Source organism: Urocitellus parryii, chromosome 13 (assembly GCF_045843805.1).
Source record: "Urocitellus parryii isolate mUroPar1 chromosome 13, mUroPar1.hap1, whole genome shotgun sequence".
Lineage (NCBI taxonomy): Eukaryota > Metazoa > Chordata > Mammalia > Rodentia > Sciuridae > Urocitellus > Urocitellus parryii.
Window position 1 is genome coordinate 63,457,871 of NC_135543.1, and position 23,713 is coordinate 63,481,583.

The window sequence follows — 23,713 nt, forward strand, 5'->3', positions numbered from 1 at the left end:
CTCTTTAGACCTTATCACATTTGGACATGGTATCTAGCGGTGTGCGGCCATCTTGCCACCACCCTAAAGAGGAGGCCAATACCCAGGACAGGCACAGCCAAGAAGATGGCAGAGAAGCAGAGGCAGGCCTTGACAGTCTGGACGCGGGCCATTCAGTCGTGCACTTTTTGTCTTATGGGACATTGAGACCCCTTGTTATTCAAACCAGTTTGAGTTGACTTTTCGTTACTAGCAGCCCAGTGAATCCTTACTTGGTACCTCCTCCAGGTGTGCCTTGGCATGCTGTTGTCATGCACACGGGTGACAGGTATGCTGAGATCCAGAGGCCCTCCATTCTTAGGAGGCCAAGAGGGATGGGGCAGTCAGTGTCCCAGGCCTATTACCTCCAGCCACAGGGAGCCTTAGTGTTTAATCAGGATGGATAGATTTGTGTGTGTATCATTTCATTTAAATGTCCTAATTGTCAGTGTGTCCATAAATAAGAATATTTATATATATGTGTGTGTGTATGTGTATATGTATATGTATACCCAGGGGCACTCGACCACTGAGCCACATCCCAGCCCTTTTTATATTTTTTTAAATATTTATTTTTTAGTTATAGTTGGTTGGACACAATGCCTTTATTTTATTTATTTTTGTGTGGTGCTGAGGATTGAACCCAGAGACTCGCATATGCTAGGCGAGCACTCTACCGCTGAGCCATAACCCCAGCCCCCGCTTTTATATTTTATTTAGAGACAGGTCTCACTGAGTTGCTTAGCACCTCGCTTTTGCCGAGGCTGGCTTTAAACTCACAGTCACCCTTCGGAGCTGCTAGGATTATAGGCATGCGCTACCACACCCAGCCCATAAATGAGAATGTTTTAAAGAGCAAGTAGATGTTTCTAAGAAAGCCTTTGCTCTTCGCTCTAGGATGAGCAGTCCCTCCGACCTCATTCTGGTGTGCTTTCTTCTCGGGTGCCTTCCCCAGTTTCATAGGCTGTTGAGTGTTCCCTCCTCAGTGCCCTGTGGAAGATTTTAAATATTTCTGTTACATTGCTCTAACTGGTGGGTTTTCTGACTGTCTCTGCCAGTGGACCTTAAGCTCTTGAGGAAGGATGTTCCTCATTAGAAGGACTCAGGAAGCTCAGAACCGTGCTCCATAGTTGGAGCCCAGTCTGCTAGCTGTGGTGGTCCTGCTAGACACTGCAACCCCTCGAGTATTGATTTTCAGTCTTCTGCTTTTTAGCAACACTGATGCTTGTTTCCTGTCCCTAGAGGTAATGGTTTACTTGATGGGGGGCACAGCCCAGACATTGATAAAGCCCCAAGGATTCCAACATACAGTTAAATTGAGAGCCTCTGTCTTAGAGGGAAGGGTGTGACAGAGACCATTTCAAGAACATGATGACGGGAGAGGTGAAAAGAACCAGTATCAGTAGGCACCACTAGATTCAAAGAATCCAAGAAGGAGCTTGTCCCAGCAGCCCTCGGAGAGATGATGCACTCAGAGCTGGGTAGTCCCAGCAGACACAGCGTTGAGTAGCTACTCAATGCCTTATGGCAGAGCCTCCTTATGACAGTGATCCTCATCCAGCCTCCCAAGCGCTGGGATTGTGGGCCTCTACTATAGGCACAGCATTGAGTAGCTACTCTGGGAGTTGCCTTATGGCAGAGCCTCCTTATGACAGTGATCCTCATCCAGCTTCCCAAGCACTAGGATTGCGGCTCTACCTGTGCTTTAGAATCACCAGGGAGTACTTGCTGGGCGTGGTGGCGCATATCTGTAATCCCAAAGGCTTGGGAGGCTAAGGCAGGAGATTGTGAGTTCAAAGCCAGCCTCAGCAAAAGTGAGGTGCTAAGCAACTCAGACCCTGTCTCTAAATAAATGCAAAGTAGGGCTGGAGATGTGGGTCAGTGGGTGAGCACCCCTGAGTTCAATCCCTGGTACCCCCCCAAAAAAAGGTAGAAGTACTTGAGCCCTGCCCCCCAGACTCTGGTTAAATTGGTCTTGGGTGGAACTTAGGCAGCAGAGCTTTTTAAGTTTTAAAAGCTTTTAAGGTCATTCTAGTGCGTCTCCAAGGCGGAGGCCTGCCTGATGAGCACAGCAGTGCCCTCGCCCCGTCCGTCAGTGTTAGAAGTCTGGCACAGGCCGTCCAGGCTCTCCGATCTCTGAGTCATCGAGGAGAAGTTGGGGAAGACCAGGGTGGCGAGAGTGGTCGCTGGAGGCGGGGTGGAGGGTGTAAAGGAGGAGGAGGTGGAGGTGACACTTCTGTACGCAGTTCAGTTGGAGCTGGAGAAGTCTTGACAGCCCCTGGCTGCGCATTACACAGTCTGTGGCAAACGGGAAAACTGGGGGCACAGATTTACAGTGTGGCCTGCAGGTGGCTGGGGAGCCCTTCCAAGTCTGTCAGGTGATCTGCAGGTGCCTTGGCAGCTTCAGGGGAAAAATCAAGTCATTTTATTCAGACATATTTTACTAATGAACATTAATTTTGAATTTCACTGGAATCTTGTTCTTAGTAATCTTTATCTTCTTCAGGATTGCATTTGTGCTGGAAAAACTGTCTTGGCTAGGATTTGGCCAGCTGAGGGCAGTTTGTCTCATCTAACATTTTGTTGTTATCTGCCATTATTCATGTAAATGCATTTATTTTATTTTATACAGTTCAAAAGACAACGGCTTGATGGTGAGGGTGAAAATAGAGATAGAGGACCAGGCAAGGTGGCAGTGCAAGTAATACAAGCAGCTTGGGAGGCTGAGGCAGGAGGATGTCAAGTTCAAGGCCTCAACAATTTAGCAAGGCCTTAAGCAACTTAGCCAGACCCTGTCTCAAAATAAAGCATAAATAGGACTGGGGTGTGGCTCAGTGGTTCCATCCCCAGAATCCCCCTCACCAAAAAAAGTAGAAATAGAATGAATCAGGGAAACATTAACACTCATAAAAACATTGGAGCTGTAAATAGTGAATGGGATTCCAGAGCAAGTATAAAGTGTGTATTTGTAATGATGCCACCAGTGATTCCTCAAGTAGAATGACTTACCTCAAGGGGCCAGAAAGGAAAGAAGATCGGTAAGTGTCTGAAATTAGATTGATGGACTAGTAGTCCATTCAACCCTACTGCACTGTATACTGTCCATTCTCTGCTATTTTTAAACACAACCTAGGTCAACCTGTTAATCCAAAATTGTGCTTCTCAAGGTGAGATTGATGAATTAATTCTACAGTGAAATGAGAAAAGAGGCCCAAAGCACAGAAATGATATCCAGAACTCTGCTTCTCACAGAGCAAACAGGGTTCCTGAAAGCTCATGACAGGTGTGTTGCTCAGAGAAATCAAAATGGGGTGTTGGCAAAGTTTCTTCAGTGGGTGGATGTTGTGTGATTCTCTGGTACAGTGTGGAAAGCAGTTGCTTTGAGATGTTTGTGCTTGCAGATCTTTTACTTCACATCTGGGCAGAACAGTGATGTGGAGTTTATTAATCAGCTGTTTCCAATGGGTGGTACTTGTCTGATATTGGATTGCTTGATGAGGTTTTGCTCAAAGAAAGTCCATGTTGTAAGAGAAGAATGTTTAACGTTTGGTTAGGGATTATATTGTGAGCCATGAAGGAGAATGAAAAAGGTGTGTTGGGATCATTTGTAACAGAAGAAAGGACAGAGGACATTGCTACATGAACAAAAGGGTTGCACTAGAATGTGACTGGACCACAGTTGGTGGTCTGCACTCTCTCCTGACCCTGACAGTAGTTGAAAGAAATAGTGAAAAGTGTGACAATGTCTACTGAAATGAAGAAAATGGGCAGTGATGTCCTGGAGGTGAAGGTGCCTCAGAAGATTTTGGAAGATGGTATCTGAGTTTAAAACCTATCTTCATGGGGCTGGGATGTGTATAGCTCAGTGGTAGAGTGCTTGCCTTGCACGATAAAATAAAACCTATCTTCATGACACTGCTTAGTGTCTGTAAAAGCCATTTTTGTCATTTAGGTGACCTTCTCAAATCATATGCTATTTCAGGGCTGAGGATTAAGCTACTTAATAATAAGTACAAGAAATTGTAGTGTCTCCTAGGTCTGTCCCTGTCTTCTGTATTAGTCAGCTTTTGCTGCTGTAGTGAAGTTGTTGAAGCAGGCTACTTACGTAGAAAAGAGGCTTATTTGCCTCACAATTTTGGGGATTCAAGGACATGACACCTACATCAGCCCAGTTGGGATGAAGGCCCTCTTGGCTACATGACATCATGGCAGATGGTGATGCCAGGAATGTGTGTGGGAGCAAGCGATTAATCCTTAAGAAGCAGCGAAAGAGCTGGGTTGGGCCAGGCTCAGGCTTGAAAACCACCCTTTGGAATCCCTTCCGTGGGCAGGGTGCTCAGTGACTTGAGCCTCTCCCTCCAGCCCCACCTCCTAGAGGTTCTGTCAGCTCCACGTCTTCCCAAGGGGACCAAGCCTCCAACACATGCACTCCTCGGGAGCAAACCACATTGAGACGGTGGCATTATTTCCAGCTATAGTCCTGGTGCCTTGCAGTGTCACAAAGAGCTAACAACATTTTCTGAATGAGTAGACTTTTATTCATTAGAGAAAGAATTATAGGTTATGTTTTAAAACCATATCCAAGTGCTGTAGAATGCTTGCCAAATACAACCCAAAAGTAGAATGGGCATCTATTTATTGCCCTCCTCTCCAATGGAGCATTTAGCCTAATCTTCCAGCTCTCAAATTTAATGTGTACGCTGATTTATTTTAACAAGCATTGAAAGAGATCTTGGTGAAAATCAGTCCCTAATTTCTAGGATCATGTTGAATCTCAACCCCCAGATACATCTGAGAGGTGCCAAGTACGTGGGGCTCCTCTGGTGATGTCTGTGTGAGTTAGGATTTTCCAATTTAGAAGAAATACATAGTAAGAAAAGAAACTACCTGGGGAGTCAGCTCAGACTGCTAGTCATTATGTCTCCAATAACACATCGTTTGCCGTCGTGTGTAGAGTGTCCGATGTGCAGTAGCTGAGTACTCTGAACAGTGCTCACCCTCCTCAGTGATAAAGTATCATGTTTAGTTTATCACTTAACCTTCTGAGGAATTTGGTTTTGAATTTGCCTGTAACTGGTGGTTGCTATGGGGTCAGATGCCCGTTAGGTTTGATAAATGATGGCCTAGAGATAGACAAAACATGTTCTCAAATTATTCTTACATAAAAAACATTATACAAAGTCACAGATGTCCTTTTCTTGGATTCTGGGATGTGGTTCAAAAATATATATATGACAAAGGACAGATGTGCTCTTGTCATCAGATGTCACTGTTGAGGAAGCGTTAGAATAAGAACCTCAGCTCTGGGGTCTGCACATTGAACAGGTTCCATGCCAGGGGCTGCCGCGCTCTGTCTGCCAAAGGCCAAGAAGCAAGCCCTGGCTGGGTAGCCAGCCCCTCTGGGCCCCAGCTCTGGGGTGGGGACATAGCAGCAGAAAGCTTAATGTCCCTGAGTATGAATGGCTGGGCATGGGCCATGAGCCTGTGGCCCAGCACCCCTGTGCCCACAGCTGCATCCACCCAGCAGAAGTTCAGTGGCCACACAGCCTGTGTTTTTCAGGGTGGCTGGTAGGAGCTCAGACATAAACTGGATAGCTTTACTGCAAACCATTTGACCAGACATCTGTCTTCCACCAAAGATCAAAAGAAGGAAGGAGGAGCAGGAAGGTGATGGGTATTGTGTCTCTTTGAATGTCATTTTGAGAAGAACTGGTTAAAAGCAGTTTTAATTTATTTGCCTTCAAGAAATGAAAGCTACCTTATAATTATTTCAGCTGGTAGACACACCTAATGTCTGAAGTAAACTCGAAGAGGTGACGGTCCATTCATAGCCCAGGTGGTAGCACCAGAAGAGGTCTAAGAGGCCCCAGTGTGAGCCCCAGCTTGGCCACCCAGCAGCTTGGGGGAGTGACCTAACCCTGGCATCTTGACCTCAGTTTCTTATTTATAAAATGAGTCAATTGAACTTAATAATTCCGTCCTTCTCTCCACATAGTATGATAAATGAAGTGCTTTTCAGTTTTCCTAACTGCGTCCCAAATCTGCTCTGGGTTCTCTGAGAAACATCTTCATCCAGAAGATTTTCTTACATTAAAATATCCTCCCCCTCCTGCCTCTCCCTGCCATGACTGTCACTTCACCTGATTTACTCTCCTCCTCACCTCATCTGGAGTTATGAACTCTTATGGCTGTTCTTTTTTTTTTTTTTTTCTTTTTTTTTTTATTGTTGGTCGTTCAAAACATTACATAGTTCTTAATACATCATATTTCACAGTTTGATTCAAGTGGGTTATGAACTCCCAATTTTACCCCGTATATAGATTGCTGTATCACATCAGTTACCCTTCCATTGATTGACATATTGCCTTTCTAGTGTCTGATGTATTCTGCTGTCTGTCTTATTCTCTACTGTTCTTAAAACGGTGATTTCTTCAACTATATTTTAAGTGCTGTGAATTCACCCTGTGTGTGTTCTTAAACTGCACAGCCATATTGACAATGGCTTTGGAAATTTCTGATTTCCTTTGGCAGGATTAACCTCCAACAACTTAATATCCCTTTGCCATCTGGGAACTCTGAATAGAGCAGCAAGGTGACAGCTCCACAGGAGGCCCCCTGCCCTGGGGTCACTGAGTGTTAAGCACATTTCGTCACAGCCTGTCTTGTCTCACAACTTCCTATGATGTGAAAACAAGTCATGGAAAATTTCTAAGGCATCTTCTCTTTAAAACTACAGATGATCTTAGAAGCAGAGTGAGTTATCAGTCTGCCAGGTCCAAACACTAGTGTACGAGACAGAATCATAGACCAGAATTAGTCTGAAAGATGAACTTGAGAGCACAAGGTTTCTAATTTCATGAAATATGATTCTTTAGCTATTTTAGAGCAGTTGTTGACTATCATTTATTTATTGTATTACAAAAGTGAAGACAGCAGATCTCTGTGGATCCAGTAACATTTTGGAAGCAAAGTTAAAACATTGTTTACTTTGGCTTTCACAAAAGTCCTGAGCTTAGAAACATTTTGAGCCCTAGAAAAAATTTTTTTGTTTTAGTCATAATTAAAAAAAAATAGCCCTAGTCATTTGTTATAGTGTTGAACCTCTTAATTTTCTGGTTTCTCTTTTCAGATTCTTTATTGAGAGATTGTACAGTAGAGAAGGTGCTAAGAGATGAGGCGCTGTGCTTCTCGGTGACTGGGCTGGGCGTGGGCACGGGCAGTGTGTGGGGAGGGGGAGCCTCCTCCCCAGGTGCACACCCCTGGTAGCAAAGTCATATTATGGATTCTGCACCAGCTTTCTGCATCTTCTGTAAAAAAATTACCTCAAATTTGGTGGCTTTAAACAGTAGAAATTGTCTCTGATTCCTCTGGAGGCCAGACATCTGAAGTCAGGGTGTGGGGAGGCCCATGCTTCCCCGCAAAGCTCTTGGGGACAGTCTTGTTCCTGACCTGTTCCAGCTTCTGGTGGCAGCTGGTGTGCCTTGGTTTGTGGCTGTGTCACACCAAGTCTCAAGGCCGGCATCTTTGCTAGGAAGTCTGGGGGTGTTAGGAGGTGGGGCATTTAGCTCACGGGGGGTGGGGGGGGCCTTTAATGAATTAGTGCTTTATGAAAAGACTCAGAACCACTCGTTTCCCCTCCCTCTCTGCTCTCTACCATGTGAAGATACAAGAAGAAGGTAACCAGCTATCACCAGGAAGAGGGCTTTAATAACAACCCCCCCCCGTGTTGCTCTAGACTGCTAGGCACCAGAATCGAGAGAACAAACTTCTGTTGTTTGTGGTACTTTGTCCTACCAGCCTGAATTAAGACAGTCTTCACCTCTCTCTGCCCTGTCATTACATCTCTGTTAGTCAGCTCTCCCTTGGCCACTCTTATGTGGACATTTGCAATTGCATTTAGGTTCCACCCTGATAAATCCAGAACTATTTATCCAATCCAAGATCCTCAAATTAATCACATCTGCAAAGGCCCCTCCCCTCTCCCTTATTTTTCCTTCCCTCCCTTATTTTCCCTCCCCTTCCTTCATTTTTGGTCATTTCTAGGCTCCAGGAGTTAGGATGTGGATGACTTTTAGGGGCCAAGTTTTAGCTTCTCACAGACTCCATTTATTCCAAATGAGTCAAATAAATATCAAAACTTACTATCTCTCTGGGCTAAGTGGCTCTCGCATCTTCTCAGCCTGCTCCATTTCTGATATAATCTGATAATGTTAAGAATAAGGCCTTTGGGCTCAGGCAACCTGTGTTGGAATCCCTCGTATGCTCCTACTGGTTCCAGGACTAGGGCAGGTTGCTTAAGCTCTTCATGCTTTTGTTTGCTCATCTACAAATGGCAGATAATATTATACTTGAGTTTTCAGTAAACTAAAGAATTCAATAAGTATTAGGATGTATTATGTGCATGACACTTAATAACTATAATGATGAACAAATGAGTGTGGTCCTGGTCCTCATGGACACGTAGTCTGGTTGGAGAAATGGTTATTAGTCAAATATTCTCCAAAATATAATACCACACACTGGTAAATGCTGCACAGGAGAGGTTCCCAGCAGAGTCTTAGGAAAAGTGCGCCCAAGGAATTGATGTGGAAGCTGAGGTCTGAAGGGTTGTGTGCAGAGAGAGAGCCTGTGGGTTGGAAAGGGCTTGCAACTTTGTGGGAATTAAAAGAAGTGTTTGTAGAATTTAGTGATCTGTGGGAAGATTGGGATGAAATAAGATTGGTGACATTATCAGGGATCAGGTGAGACTGGGCCTTCTAGAATCTGAGCTTTGTCCCAAGAGTATTGGGAAGATCAGTGGGTTTAAGAAGTGTGTGTGTGTGTGTGTGTGTGTGTGTGTGTGTGTGTGTGTGTGTTTTGAGGGGGGCATGAGGTGATCTGATTTGTTTTTACAGGCTTGCCCTGGTCGCTGGTTGGGGAATGGATGGACAGAGAAAGGACTCAGTGGCAGTAGAATGGTGAGATCAGAGTTGCGGCCTCAGTCCAGGCCAGAGGCCAATGTGGATTGAAGAGTGTGCTCGTGCAGATGAGTGGAAAGACATAAGGCGTGCTCTGAATGCGGGGTGAGATGTCATGAGTGGGGAGCTGCTGAGGAAGAGAGATGTCCAGGACAACTCGCAAATTTGTGGCGTAAACAGCTAGATGGATGGGGGCCCATTGGCTAAGGTGGGGACAGGAAGAGGGGCAGATCTGAAGGAAAGATTCTGAGTTCAAGTTGGTGTATGTGAGGTTCAGGAAGCCACTTAGCCCAGTGCCTGGCACAGGGCACACCATAAACAGTAGCTTCTATCTCAGTAGCTTCTAACTCCATCTGTTTCACAATCCCACTGACTGCTGAGTCCGGGACTTGGGTTCTGGTGCTGGCTGGGCCGTGTTAGGTGAATGAGTGTTTCACGGTACCATAGCCTTGTCTATAACTTGGAGGCAATCAAACTAGATTCTTTTTGCCGTCCACTCCCTCTCAGCTTTTGTGTGCTGGGGTGCTTTGACATTCTTGGTGTTGACCACCTGGGACTGCTCTGGCCAGCTGGATCTGCTTCAGAGAGACTAATGAACTAGAACTGTGCATATGGGTGGCAGTTTCTGGTAGAAGCTGACGTTGGGGGAATCTCTGGCCAAGGCAAATTGTGGCCAGCAAGGAGGCCTCATGACGAAGGGAAAGATGTGGTTTGGGGAGAGTTGCAGCTGCTGCTGTCACCAGAGAAGCATGAAATTCGCCAAGCTTTGGAGGAGACTGCAACTGAGGCTGGCTGCTTATTAATTGGCAAATTAGCATGATTTGGGGCATATGGAGAAATGGCCATGGGAAGAAAAGACGTAGAAAGGAACACATACCCCCTCTGTCTCGTGTGTCATCTGTCAAGGGTGTAGGGTCGTGGTCGGAGCCCCGAGAGTCCAGGGGCAGAGCATCTCCAGTCAAGCTCCTGTAATTTACAGATGAAGAAAACCAAATCCACACCGAGTTCCCTGGTGGCAGAGCCAAACCACAGTACTCAGTGTCCTCACACCTGGACCACATGGTCCTGCTCCTCCAGGCCTCCAGGAGCAGTGTCACTGTGGCTCTTTGTTTACTCACTTATGAAGTGGGGAGAAAACTTACAGGACAGTGCCTGTAACTTGACACCTCTGAAGAGTTTATATCTGAGCATGTCTGTATTAAGGTTTTATTTATATAATATAAATGCACGTTTTCAGGAGCCATTTACTTAAACATGTAAAGGCCATTGAGAAAAGTGTTGTCAGCCATTTTAGGCCCAGTTTTGGAAAAAGTCAAGTTTGATTTCATGTGTCTAAGATTAGACCCCAGAGATCTTACTCATTGCTTCTGAGGCCCTGTTATAAAACTGATGTGATTGGTTATACTTCCAGCCGTCTCATAAGTCAGCGCTTCATTTCTCAACAGTAGGCCTGGTCCTGCCTGGATTCCACAGTGGCTCTTCTACTTAACTCGCCTTATATGGGCTCCTGGGTGCTCTGACAGTTTCTGAGCTTCTGAAGAAGCTCCCTGGGTGAAGACAGTGCCCAAGGTTTTTGTTAGACTGGATGGTGTTCTTTTCCTCAAAGGTGTTTGGTGGGGTTTTAAAAACCTCAGCAATGGTTTTGTTGACCAGAAGCAGCTGAAAGGCAACTTACTCAGCAGGTTGCTTCCTTATCCTGTGATTGTGGCTTGTGAGTAACTGCATTCCCTGGCTGCTACCTTGGAAGCAGCCACTGGTCATTCTCCTGCTTTATGATTCCTCCACAGCGCAGGAGGCAGAGCACACCACCTCCCCCTGACAGCTGAATTTCAAACATCTCATCAGAGTGTGTAATGAGGCTTCAGATGTGCCTGTTGGGTATCGAGAAGCACGCTTCTCTCCCTCACTGTGGGCTGTCTGAGCAGGATCCCTAAAGGAAAGGAGGGGCCAGGTGTGCCTCGGGGTGAGGCTCAGCAAGGTCGTCAGCAGCATCAAGTATATATATGGTGGGGATAATCTGGAGCAAAGATTCACCTCTTAAGTGGGGGGTGAGTGGGGAGGTAAGCCATCCCTTATGGGGACTGTTTTCAAGGCAGAGAGACCATGTTCTGGGAAAGTGGGGGGTTATCTGCTGTCCTCCTCCCAGGCTCCTTGAACATGGTGTGCTGTTACTGAAGCAGGGGTTCCCCACAGCTGCGCCCTACTCTGGAGATACCCTACCAGTTTCCACTGCCTTTCCGGGCTCTGCTCCCCTGCAGGGCCCCCTCAAGGCCAGCTCCCCCCGGAACCTTCCCCAGAACCCCAGTCTTCTCACTGAATTCTCCCACAGATACAGTCTCAGTGTGCAGTTTTGCACTTTGTTCCTTTGTGTTGTTACCTGTGGGTGGGTGTTTGGGGGAGAGGGTGGGTGGTTCACATGTCCGTTTTCACTGAGTTATTAACTTCTTACAGACAAGAACTCATTTTGAATTTCCTTATATTCTCCCATAGTATCAGCTTAGTTCTGGGGACAAAGTATTGTGCTTATAAGTATTTGCCCCCTTTGGAAAGAGTTCCTGGTGTGTTTATTAAATAATAAATTTTTAAAGTTGTGTAAAATCTACATGGGCCTCTTTCAAATTATTTTTTTAAAAATGTAACTGTAAGATTTGGTTTGTTTACCTGTGAGAGGAAACTCAAAATAATAATGACTTAAGTGAGATAGTTTGTTTCTTTCCCTGGGTAAAAGAAGAGTGAAGTCTGCAATAGAAGGAACCCAGGCCTTTCTCTCTTGCCGCTCTCCGTTCAAGCTAATGATTTCCCTTCTCAAGGCCAACTAACTCAGTCCACAATGACTGTTCAAACTCCAGCAATTACATGCACATCTCAGGCAGCTGGAAAGAGGAAGGCAGGAAGAGGGGCGAAGGGCCACACTAGCTGTCTTTCAAGGGACTTTCCCACAAGGTGCTGCAAAGTACTTTCCCTTGCCTCTTATTAGTTCAAACCTAGCCGGCACTTAGTTGCAAGGGAGGCTGGGAAATGTCTGTATTCCTGTGCAAATCATGTGTTAAGTGGAAATGTGGGAGTACTGAGGAAGAAGGGGGACAGCAGCTAGACTTGCAGACACATGGGCCAGTTTGGAATAATGGAGTCTTATTAACAAATTCCTAAATGGGTAGCTTTTTTTGTGTCTACTATGTGCTTGGTGCTATGCTAAGTATTAGACCAGAGGACCCAACACAGTGGTTTTTACTCTCAGGAAGATTACAGTGCAAGGAGGTGAGACAGACAATATATAGGAGAGTAAACAAATAACAAGACAGTGAGGGGATATTAGTAAGGACTACAGAGTCAGTCACGTGGGCTTAGTTGGTCTCAAAAACTGTCCCTCTATTGGGTAGCACTTAGCATTGCTTATTGCATGAATGGGGTATTCAGCTTTCATCGAAGCTGTTTTGGTTTCTCTTTTTGGACGGTGCCTGTAAATCTCTGAGCTTTTTAGGCGGAAAAATGCGTTAAAAATTGCTTTGCTGGACCATTCATAAGACGATTTATTTAGACTGGAAAGTTTTAAGCTGACATTTCTAAAGAGTTTATATCTGGGCATGTTTATATTACGGTTTTATTTATATTATATAAACGCACATTTTCAGGAGCCATTTATTTAAACACGTAAAGGCCATTAAGAAAAGTGTTGTCAGTAATAGAAGAGATTTCTAACGGTATGTGCTTAATAAAGCAGCATAATTTATAAAATACTTAGAAAAATGTGAATGTTTTATACTTCTTTCCCAAGGGAGGAATTTTTATTTCCCTACGTTTCACACACAATGGTGGGATTCAGTTATTCTAATTGTGTAATAGGTTGCTGTTGAAGTCAGGTCTTTGCAGAGGAGTTTTCTTCCCCCTGCATAAGTGAATAAAACAAAGAGCCACCACCAACACGTGTGTGGCTCAGGCTTGGCCTATTTTGTAGCAGTCCACAGTTGATTCCTGGAATCTTGTAGTAAAACTACTTAGGATTAAAAAGAGGTTTCATGCTACCTTCTTTTTATGACCTCTTCATTAACCCATACTTTAGCAATTTGCCAGTGTCTCATACTAATTTTCAGCTCTTTAGGTTCATGGCTTATCATCATTTAAGTATGCTGAAGACCACAGACTGAAGAAGCAAGGGAAAATCCACATTGTTTGGAATATCTTTAAATAAGAAGTCCTGGAGAACTGTTCTGGATTTTACATGTAGAAACGTTAATCAACAGCAGTAAACTGTGCACTAACAACATGTTTTAAACAAACCAGTGCTTAGGGACAAACAGGAAATTTGACCAAACAACTGTTCCTAGTAACAGGTTTTGTGTGTCTTTGTTAAGATCATCACAGTGTTTTTTAGTTCTTTTTTTTTTTTTAACTTCCTTTCCAAAATTTGCTATTATATTTCTTTGCAGTTTTACATACAGCTTTCATTTGATAAATATTTTTCACTTCAGGCAAGCTGGATTGCTATGATATGAGGGATTACAAATGAAAGGAATCCATAGGTGCATTGGTGTTACAAAGGGCTAATTAATGCTCATTTTGCTAGGAGGTGCTTTGTCAGCCTCCAAGTCTACCTTTAACTGGTAACATTATTGGCATTTTGTGCTGTGGGAATGCCATTTGCATACTGTTCTTGTATTCCTTAACTTTAAACTTGACCCTTTGTTGTCACCGTAATGCAAGAGACCATTCCTGTTTCATCTGGGACAGCTGCACGTCCCATTAGAGACTAGATGCCCAGGTTCTCACAGAAATCTGACCTGAGATGGACAGATGTTGGAACTCCTATGCAAAAATCTATTCTAAACAATCGGGACTACTGCTAGACAGGAATGCCAAACATTTCCAGCCACAATTATCCTTGATAATAACCACCTTGATAGCAGAAAGCAGCACCCCCAGCTTTATTACATCATCTGGGGGAACATAACAGGCCTGGGGCATTTTAGCTTGGATTTGCTACATTTACAGAAGATTAGGGCCAGTGTAATTGCATCACTGTGAAAGTTAGAAGTTACTGATTCACATACAGACGTCGGACATCTTCATACTTCTTCCCCGTGTAAGGAGACCATAGCAGGGGACTGTTGCCTGTGAGCTGGGGGAGCCCGGAACAGGCGAGCTGAGCACACAAAGGGGAAATGGACACGCGTTCCCTTTGAAAGTTTCCAGAAGCCATGTATCCTCAAAGAGTTGTTCAAATAAGCTCACTAGTGTGTTTTATTTTGTCAAATGTGGAGCATGCCCGTTATGAAATGGGGAACCCTGAAATGTGATACGTCCATCTTAACCAGCTCAGGGTTTATTCAATTCTTCAAGCTTTAATCCTATTAACTCTCAAGCACAAAGGAAATGCAGGGCTGCTCTCTCATGATTCTGCCCAGGCTCCACGGCATTTGTAAACTGACTTTTAAATTTTACAAATAAAGCTTATTGGTTCACTACAAATGTAACAGGCCTTGGTGAAGCCACTTTTCAAAAAGCATTTTAGATTTTTTACTTTAAGAGAAGGTTTTCAAAGATGTTGATAATTTCAAATTAATCAGTTCATCGAATTTAAGGATTTTTAAAAAGCAACTCATTTGAATAAACAAGTTTTTGATGTGAAGTACATCAAACATATGGCTTTTTAAAATCAAATCTTTGGTTTTTTGAATTTCATTGGTCAAATTAAAAAAAATGTAAGCAATATCATTGTAACCACTGTTCAAATTGGATTTTTTGGACTATGTATTTAAGAGTTTGATGGTTTATAGTCAGTTTAGAAAATGAGAGGATTTTTTAGAAGTTGCATTGCTTAAATCATTCAAAATGTTGATGCGAAATGCATTAAACTTATCCCTAACTATATGTCCCTTGTACATAGATCTAACCCAGCAAAATTCCAAAATCTGATTATGATGCTATTGGAAGCTAATCTCATTGTCGTGAGCATGAGCTAATGACACATTAGTCTGTATTACATTATATACTTTTCAGTCTGCTGCCTGCAGTTTTGATTACATTTAGTTCCTACCATTTAGATTTGAAATAGCAAAATCTTCCTGTTACTACCTATCAAATTTATAAGGCTTTTCTCTAAAATTTTTAAGTATTTTAAATCTCCATTACTTACAAAATTTCACCCAACCCTCACTGAAAAGTCAGGCAGGATTTGCTTGCTTGCCCTTTCTCTTCTGAAGGGCTCACCACCTCCAGGTGCCAGGCTGTCAACACAGCCCTCTCTGTGCTGCGGTGGCCGGGAATGTCTAGTCATTGCAGTTTACATAACAGTTTGGGGTGTTTGCTTTCAGAGGTCACTTCAATGTCAGCCCCAGCAGTCCACACACAGGTCTGCCTGTTCCACGCTGTTTGCGGAAGAAAAGAACATACTGTGTTGTGGGCACTCGGCTGCTTTCCTTACCCCGGACTCTTTGCATGAGTGTGACAGGAGTGATGCCATCAGCTCATGTGCGTCCCAGTCCATTTGTTTTTCTGTTGGGTTTCCTATTCCGACTCTTCCTGCCGGGCAGACACCTGGCGCTTTAGGCAGGACAGCTGAGTGCTGCCCGTCCCAACACTTGGCCTGAAGTTAGGAATGACACCGGAGGCAGCAACTCTTGTCATCCTCCAGAAAGTCTCCCAGCTCTGATAGGATCTGTTCTGATGGGGAACAGCAAGGAGCATTCCCTTGGTGCATGAGCCTGGCTTCTTACGTGCTCGTGTAGCAGCTTCCATGGAGCTGGGTAATTTAAGCCAATTGTCTTTCTTTTCAACCATGTCAGAGAATCAAGTAAAATTGTAACATCAGACCAGCCAGGAAAATGAGCAGCTGGACAGTAACATGTTTATAATATAAATCCTTCCTGTTTTCCCAACCCATGCTTCCCTGGCTGTTTTGCATTCTGACAGGCAGAACACTCTGGTGGTTTGCCTGTGGGCAGTGGCCACCAATTTAAGGATTTGTTGATTATTTATTAAGGAAAGTTCCAAAACTGCAAACAGATAAACCCGGTGCTAGGTAAAATAAGTTGACCAGCATCACTAATTCCCAAGATTTGTTGGCATAAGTTATCTTAAGAACCAGGACTAGCTGGCCTTGCTAGTCACTCATTTTCCCAGTAAAACATTTGGAAGCTGCAGGTGATTTCATGTTCCTTCCAGACTGAGATGTGCCAGACGCAGCACAGCTCTCCAGAGTGGGGAGGGCAGTGGCTGAAGGTAGGACTGCCCAGAGTCTCTTCGTCTCAAGCACTGTGCTCTCTAACTTTGGAGAAAATCTGTTTTAAACTTTGATTTTTCAGTCATTACAGTTTCACATCATGTGTCTCTTAGGCTTTTGAGCCGTTTGAGGAATGTTTATGAAATGCCTTAAGTAGGATAAGTAAAGGTAAAACCAGAGGCCTTCGTTCCCGACGGGGAGCCCTGGGAGGAGCCCTCAGGAAGTCCTGGCAGCCCAGATCTAGGCTTCAGAGGGAGCTGTGGTTCCACTGTACATTCCCCACAGTGAGTGTGTAGCATGGAAACACCTACACAGATTCTTGCAAGTTTATTCAAGATATTTTTGCAAAATTATAACCATATATACTTATTGATGTATAGAGAAAAGGTGGGCTTGGGAAAGAATGCTGTTAACATTGCCAGAGAACATTAGAAAAGGAAGTCAATATTTCTCATTCAATTCCCTCCCCATCTTCAAAATGGCATGGGCTTGTCATTTTTTTCTTTCTTTTCCAAGCATACAGACAAAACTACATTCTCCAGGATGCTGGTGAGGAGATCACCTACAGCGGGCTCTGCAGAGACGACAGTGTGCTCCTCCTGATTCCAAAGCAGGGGAAGTGTCTTTAAAGTTACCCATGTGCCTTTCCTCCTCAGGCTCTCAACTTCTCGTGTCATGTCTTGTTTGCTATTTTATACTGTCCTAAGAAAAGAAAAAATGAAATTATGAAAATGAATTTTTACCATTCATCTCTTTGTTGTGCAAAGCCAATTTTATATATCAATATAAGGATATTTTACTCATGTACAGAGTCATTGAAATGACACAGTTCTTCAAAAATCAGGCAGTTTTGTGTTACCACTGGAAAAGGCCAGGCAGCTAACTTTTAAAGAGAAAAGGTTTATTTAGCTCCCAGTTTGGGAGGTTCAGGAATATGGTGCCTGGATCAGTTCATTTGTGGTGCCTGGCCGTGATGGGAGGGTGTGGCAGAGTGAGGGATCTCTGGAGCAGAGAGAGAGAGACACACAGGGTGGGCTAGGCTTGTTCCTTTTGTGGTAGCCCTCTCCCGAGAGTGATCAAGGAAGTCCAGAGAGCTATCTTTTGAGGAAGCCCAGTGACCTAAGGGCCTCCCTCTAGTTTCCACCACCCAAAAGTCCCAGTGCCTCTCTGGGACCAGGCCTTTAATGACAGTGGACTCCCGGGAGACACAATCCATGTTCAATCCCTTGTACTCATATGACTTTTTGGTTTTGTTTTCCCCCAGAACCATGGAAAGGCTGCACAAAACTAATTAAACTGTTTTTATTTCAATTTTTTTTCGGAATTAGGGCTTGAACCCAGGGCCATGGGCATGCTGAACCAGTGCCCTGCCACTGAGTTGCACCCGCCACCCTTTATTTGTATTGTAAGACCGCATCTAAGCTGCCTAGGCTGGCTTCAAATGTGCAATCCTCCTGCCTGCAGCCTCCTGAGTCACTGGCATCCGGGCCACCACACTGGGCCACCACACCCGACTTCTGTTTCACTTCTTGGGACAGGAACTTTCTCCCAATGCTTCCTATATTTGACTTACTAATGAGTAAAGAAACATTACAAAGGAGAACAACTCTGGGTTGCCTTATCTTTCTTTTTTCTTTATGCTGTCATTTTTTGGCATAGTGGTTAGCTTATGGGAATTAACAGGAATAAGCAATTCCATGATGAGTTTTATTAGTTGTTAGTATTTCTTAGAATATTTTTGCCTTCCTTGTGCATTTGAAAAAAAAGAGCTGGTGTGAAGGGATAGCAGAGCCTTCCCAGAGGCCCTGCCAGAGGCACCCGAGTTCTTGGTTCAGAGGCGTTTCAACTGCTGTATGTGGCTGGGGTGGCGAGGAGTGATGGCAGACTCGAGGAGTGACCATGACGCCTTCCCTCACGCATGCCCCATTGCTCTCCTGCGCTACTTACTGACCTGAGTTCAGAGATGACACTGACAGCATCAGCAGAGACATCAACCAAGAGTAGGGCACACTGGGCCTTGTGACGACACAGGTCCACGTGATAGGAGCTCCCTCTTACCATCCCTGTTTCAGTCCCGCCCTGCTCTTCCCCAGAAACCACTGTTATCTTTGTGTTCTCATGTTTTGTCTTTATTATTTTTTACTTCATATACATAGATTCTTAATTTGTGTTCAATGTTGCTAGCACTTTTTTTTTTTTTGGCACCAGGGTTAGAGCCACATCCCCAGCCCCTTTTATTTTGAGACAGGGTCTCGAAACATTGCTCAGGGCCTCCCTAAGTTGCTGAGTGAGGCTGACTTTGAACTTGTGATCCTCCTGCCTCAGCCCCCTGAGCCGCTGGGATTATAGGTGTGCACCACTGCACCCAGCTCTGCTTGGCACATTTTTAAAACGTAGTGTGAACAGAGTCATTTGTTTGTAACCTGCAGCTTGTTTTCACTCTCAAAACATTTGCTATATGTTTTTTAAATTTGTCCATGTTGCTGTGGCAATAGCTTTTGTGTTCTGTTTGTGTGCCCAGGATCCTGTGTTTTCGATCCTGCAGGGCATTGTTGATTGTAGTGAGTGTCCTGTTTCTAACTGGGGTGCTCTGCATCTAGTGATTAGCCTTTGAGGCTGTATTTAACTAGAAATTTATTTTGAAACATGAGTCATCAGACCTTATCTGTTTCATTCAATTTCCACTCAGCCCATTGTCTGGGCAAAATGCTAGTTGGAAAAGTTGACTAGTGTCTCTTGGCACTCGTATGCCGTGGGGTGGCAGAGCCATGAAGAAAGAGGTGGGTCGTGTTTTCTTGGTTACACCAGTTGCCTTCAAGTTAGATTGAATTAGCATAAAAAGAAGCATGTAGAGCTGTAGCAGCAAAGCCAGATGAGGCTCGTCTTACTCAGAAGGAGAAGGAATGATACTTAGCTTGAAAATGTGCTATAAGGACGACCTACCTACTGGGGGTTCTCACTCCCCAAATTATTCCTTTATGTAATCATTTCCCAATCCTGTCATCCACATTGCTGTTTAGAGTTTGGAATATGAAGTGTGACCCTTTTGTTTCAGTGGCATTATCAACTTGATTTCTCTCCTAACGGGCAAGATGGAGCATGATGAGGCCTTTGGTACTTGGGTAGGGAAAAAGATTTGAAGGTTTTTCAAAGGGAGAGGAATGGGCTGAGAATGCAGCTCAGTGGTAAGGCGCTTGCCTACTATGCATGGTCTGACCTCCAGTATGTAGAGCAAAGAAGAGGAGAGGAGGCAGTAGTCCAAACAGGATATGTATGTATGTATGTATGTATGTATGTATGTATGTTTTAAAGGAGAAGACAACTGAGAATGAATGATAACCACTTCCAGTTCTAGACTACAATCACATGCCCTGTATGTGAGAGCTTTATATGTATTAAACCCCATACGATTCTTTCAGCACTCCTGCATGATAGGTATTTAAATGTTTTATCACTTTAGGTGAAAAAATTCAGAGATGTTACAATAGTGCCCTCAAGGTACCAGAACTGGTGAGGAAGAGCTGGGATTTGAACTTAGTGGTGGCCACAGATGTGGGGCCATTTACACATGCCAGTAAACCAAGCTTGATGATGGCACAGTTGAGCAGAGCCCTGCCCCCCCCACCCAAAGCAAGGGGCACCACTGGTGGTGGCTAGAGCTGTGACTTGGTGGATGGCGATTGTATAAGTTGGAAGGGGGTCCGCCAAATGGGAGAGAAAGTGGGATGTAAGTGGTACCAAGAAGAGCCAGGAAAACTAAGAAGTCTCCGTCATTGGGTTTTCACACACCCACCTTTGGCCTTAGAGGTTCACTGCCCTAATGAAATCTGCGGTGGCTCACTGGCCTTGGAGTTGTGGTTAGCTGTCACCTGCCTCTCTGCCTCGATGGGCCTAGGCCAGAGTCCTCCTGTCCGCTCAGAAGTAGTGCCAGTTTCCAGTGTCTCTCGCTGCTTGTCCCTCTCTCCATCCTCTCAGCCGTTTCCCCAGGTCTTCGTCACACGGGCGTCACTCCCAGTTCCTTTCTCTGAAAGGTCTGTGCCCTGGGCTGCATCCCGGGGCCCCACCCCAGCCCCCTATTTCTGAGCCTGTGTCAGTGACCTCTCTGCTCACTGTCATCTAGCCTCTCCATATGACCTTGATTCATCCGCTATCTTTAGCTTGGCGCTCTTCCCGCAGGGGCAGGTGCTGCCGCTGCTCAAGGGCTTGTTTCTCTCCCCGCCAGGCTGCTTTCAGCCTTTCTGTCCTAAACGTATGCTTTATTTATCATCTACCCAGGAACCTCTCTGGGTTGATCACATAATTTCAGACTTTCTGACGTCTGAATGCTGCACACACATACCCTCCTTAATAGTGGCTGGTTTTCATCTTCTTGGCCACCATAAATCTGACACATACCTCAAGCCAGTGGCATGTGGGCCTTGATATTTTGATCCCCTTTCCTTTGCCACAGAGATTGCCTGATTTAAGAAAGTGGCTCTGGCATGTGCTGTTTTACTAATGTTGGAGAGGTGATTGGTGTTCCCCACACTAGAACTTTTAGGTCAATCCCTATCAACCTGATCATTCCAGACTTGAAAGTATTTTGCCTGTGTCATGTTTTCTGGTACTGAAGTTCAGTTAGGTTTTCTCTATCCTGTCCACTCATAAAGTAATAAGAAAAAGAAAAACAGGTTGAAGATCTTTCCGACTAGCGTTTTACAGTCTAATAAAGTGCCTGTAGGAAGTCAGTGGCTGGGATTCCGTGTCATGTTTCTTTTCTTATTTTGGGATGGCATTTATTTGAATACATAAATATGTGACCCTCCAAGTGGGCTGTGTTCAAAATGGATGGAGGGCAGGGTGAACAATCACGCCCTGGTGAAGATCTAACAGAGGGTACAGATGACTCTTCAGTCTTGTTTTTGTTTTGTTTGGTTGGTTTTTAAAGGTCGTCTGTCTAACCGCCTCATTTATGGAGGTGGAAACTAAAGCCAAGTAAGATTGACTTACGTGGCAACTCCGAAAATTCATAGCAGAAATGGTCAAACTCAGGGCACATGTTTCATTTACTCCAAATCCCTAGGAGAGATTTTCAAGTCAAACTTTCACATAATATTGGATTATCAGCTGATGAAGCAACAGAAATGCTGCTTTAAGGCAGAAGTTCTTGTTCCGTTAGTGAGAAGTTCTGAGATCCATTCTTAACCCGTGTGTCTCCCTATCTTCTTGGTTAAGGAGCTGAAATCTGAAATTCATTTAATCTTGAATTCTGTTATCCCCAAGTGAGGCTCTAACTCTCTGTCATGAGATACAGGCCTCATCCCAGTCCATCCATTGGCTGTTTGTCCAGTTTATACAAACGCTGAGGTTTCTAAGAGCTATTCCCTGTCCTCAGAGTAGCTGTCTCCTCATTGGAAAGAAAAGATGTGAAAGATTAAGGAACAGCAATTGAGTCTGATTGTGTGGTTCTAATCCTTGGTGACTTAGGACTTTAAGGGAAATGGAAATCACCAGCAGTTGGGACCCTGGGGGGAGGCCTGAGAGCTGTGCCCTGTGAGGTGGTTAAGGTCTTCGAAGCCAAGTCCAGGAGGGAGGCCAGAGGATTTGTCAGAGAGAAGCCCAGGGGCCAGGAGGGGCAGGAGAGGGGACAGACCCGAGGGCGCTGAGTCATGACTCAAGTAGGTCAAGGAGGAGAGCAGAGCATGGAGCCACAGGAGGGTGGGGTAGGATCCAGGAGAAATGGAAATGAACCACCTAATCACTGGGTGGGAAGGCTCACTGCGGGGTTTTCAGGGACACTCTTCCTAGTCCAATTATCTGTCCAAAATGCTTTGGCTGGGCAGCCAAAGAGAAGCATCCCTGTTAAAGCCCTTGAATGCGTCCTCCAAACCTCCATTTTTCTTTCTCTTATTTGAAAGGACATGAAAAACACTATTATACCTTTGGACCAAGAATAGAATTTAAAGTCTTGATTCAAGAGTTCTTTGAAATTAACTCACGTGGTATCTTCTTTATTTCATCACTTTGGGAAGCACCTGACTCTTTGGAGCCAGAGCATAGGTTGCTTAACAAATCATAACTGTAGGGACTGTCAGGAGGAAACCCTTAAGAGAGAGCGGGGAACTTTGTCCAAGCCCAGGTAGAAAGACAGAACAAGTAGAGCCATGCGCTGTCTCTGGCACACCTACCACCCAGCCACTGGGGAGGCTGAGGCAGGAGGACAGCTCCTTCAGGGCCAGCCGGGGCAACTGACCACCACCCTACCTCAAAATAAAAATAAAAAAGGCCTGAGGTATATCCCAGTGGTAGAGCAGCCCTGGGTTCAGTCCCCCCCACACACATACACACATACACACACATACATACACATGCATACACATGTACACATACACATATACACTGGACTTGGTTTCAGACAGAATGAGATTCTAGAAGGACATTGCATGATTTCCTACATCTAGATACACATATACACATGCACACACACACACACACACACACACACACACACACACACACACAGAAGGAACAAGTGGAAAGGAGGAACAAGTGCTGCCTTCGCATTACTTCTCTCTTCATATCTGATGTGCTCCCAGGATGTAGTTCGTTAGTCTGAAGAATCTGAGCTGTGTTCGTGGGCCTTAGATAATAAACTTTAGTTTCCCTTGGTCTATTAATTATACCTACATTTTTAATGAATTAATTTATTAAAGAATTAGACAATGCTTCATATATTTTTTCAAGCAACTTCTTTGAAATAATAATATCTTATTCTGTTTCATCAGAATGCTATGAAAAAGTTTCAGATATTAAATGACATATTTCCAACGTAATTTAGTCTCATTAAAGTCATTGCACACAGGGAAGTGAGGAGGAGATTATATGTTTGTCCTTGAAGGAGGGTCACTCAACTGTTAGGAGTTGATGGAGTCTGCTCCTCCTTCAGTGCCCCTGGACTGGAGCACAGCGTCTCTTCAAAAACAGGAGGAAGGACTGGGAGCATGCACAATAGATGAGAGAGAATTGTGTTTTACTTTGTAATCCTGGAAAAATAATGGATTTCCTTTAATATTAAGCCGAAATGAAAAACAAAAAATGTGACGGGAAAGTTAAGTCATTAAATCTGATGGTAACAGAATTTGAAAGTGCACTAACACTCCTTGACTGGTACATTCCAGGCAGCGCCTTGAGCATTCTCAAAGGCATTCCTCAGCACCTACTCCCCTGTCTGAATCCAAGACAAATGCTAATGATTTAATATTCATCTATAGGGACATCCAGCTTTGGAGGAGTTTTATTATTTTTTTGAAGAAAAAAATTGGTCTCAAACAGCAACCAAAAGAACATTTCTTTAAAAAACCACCACAGGAAAATTGAGTTATTTTTATAATGATAATACTTTATTCAGATCTGTGGTCTTTCATCTGAGAACTTATAAGTACTTTTCAAATGTTGACTCATCAATCCATGACACACTTAGAAGATTGGGCAGTAATTCTGCTTCCATTTGGTTTCAAAGAACTCACTGTGTCCTAAGACA

The 23,713-nt window shown here is 44.3% G+C and overlaps 1 protein-coding gene across 1 annotated transcript in view; it reads left to right on the forward strand.

Annotated features, from left to right (window-relative positions):
* Aopep (aminopeptidase O (putative)) overlaps window positions 1-23,713 on the forward strand; it is a 309,373-nt gene that overhangs the window by 109,243 nt on the left and 176,417 nt on the right. The gene's annotated exons all lie outside the window — the stretch shown is intronic.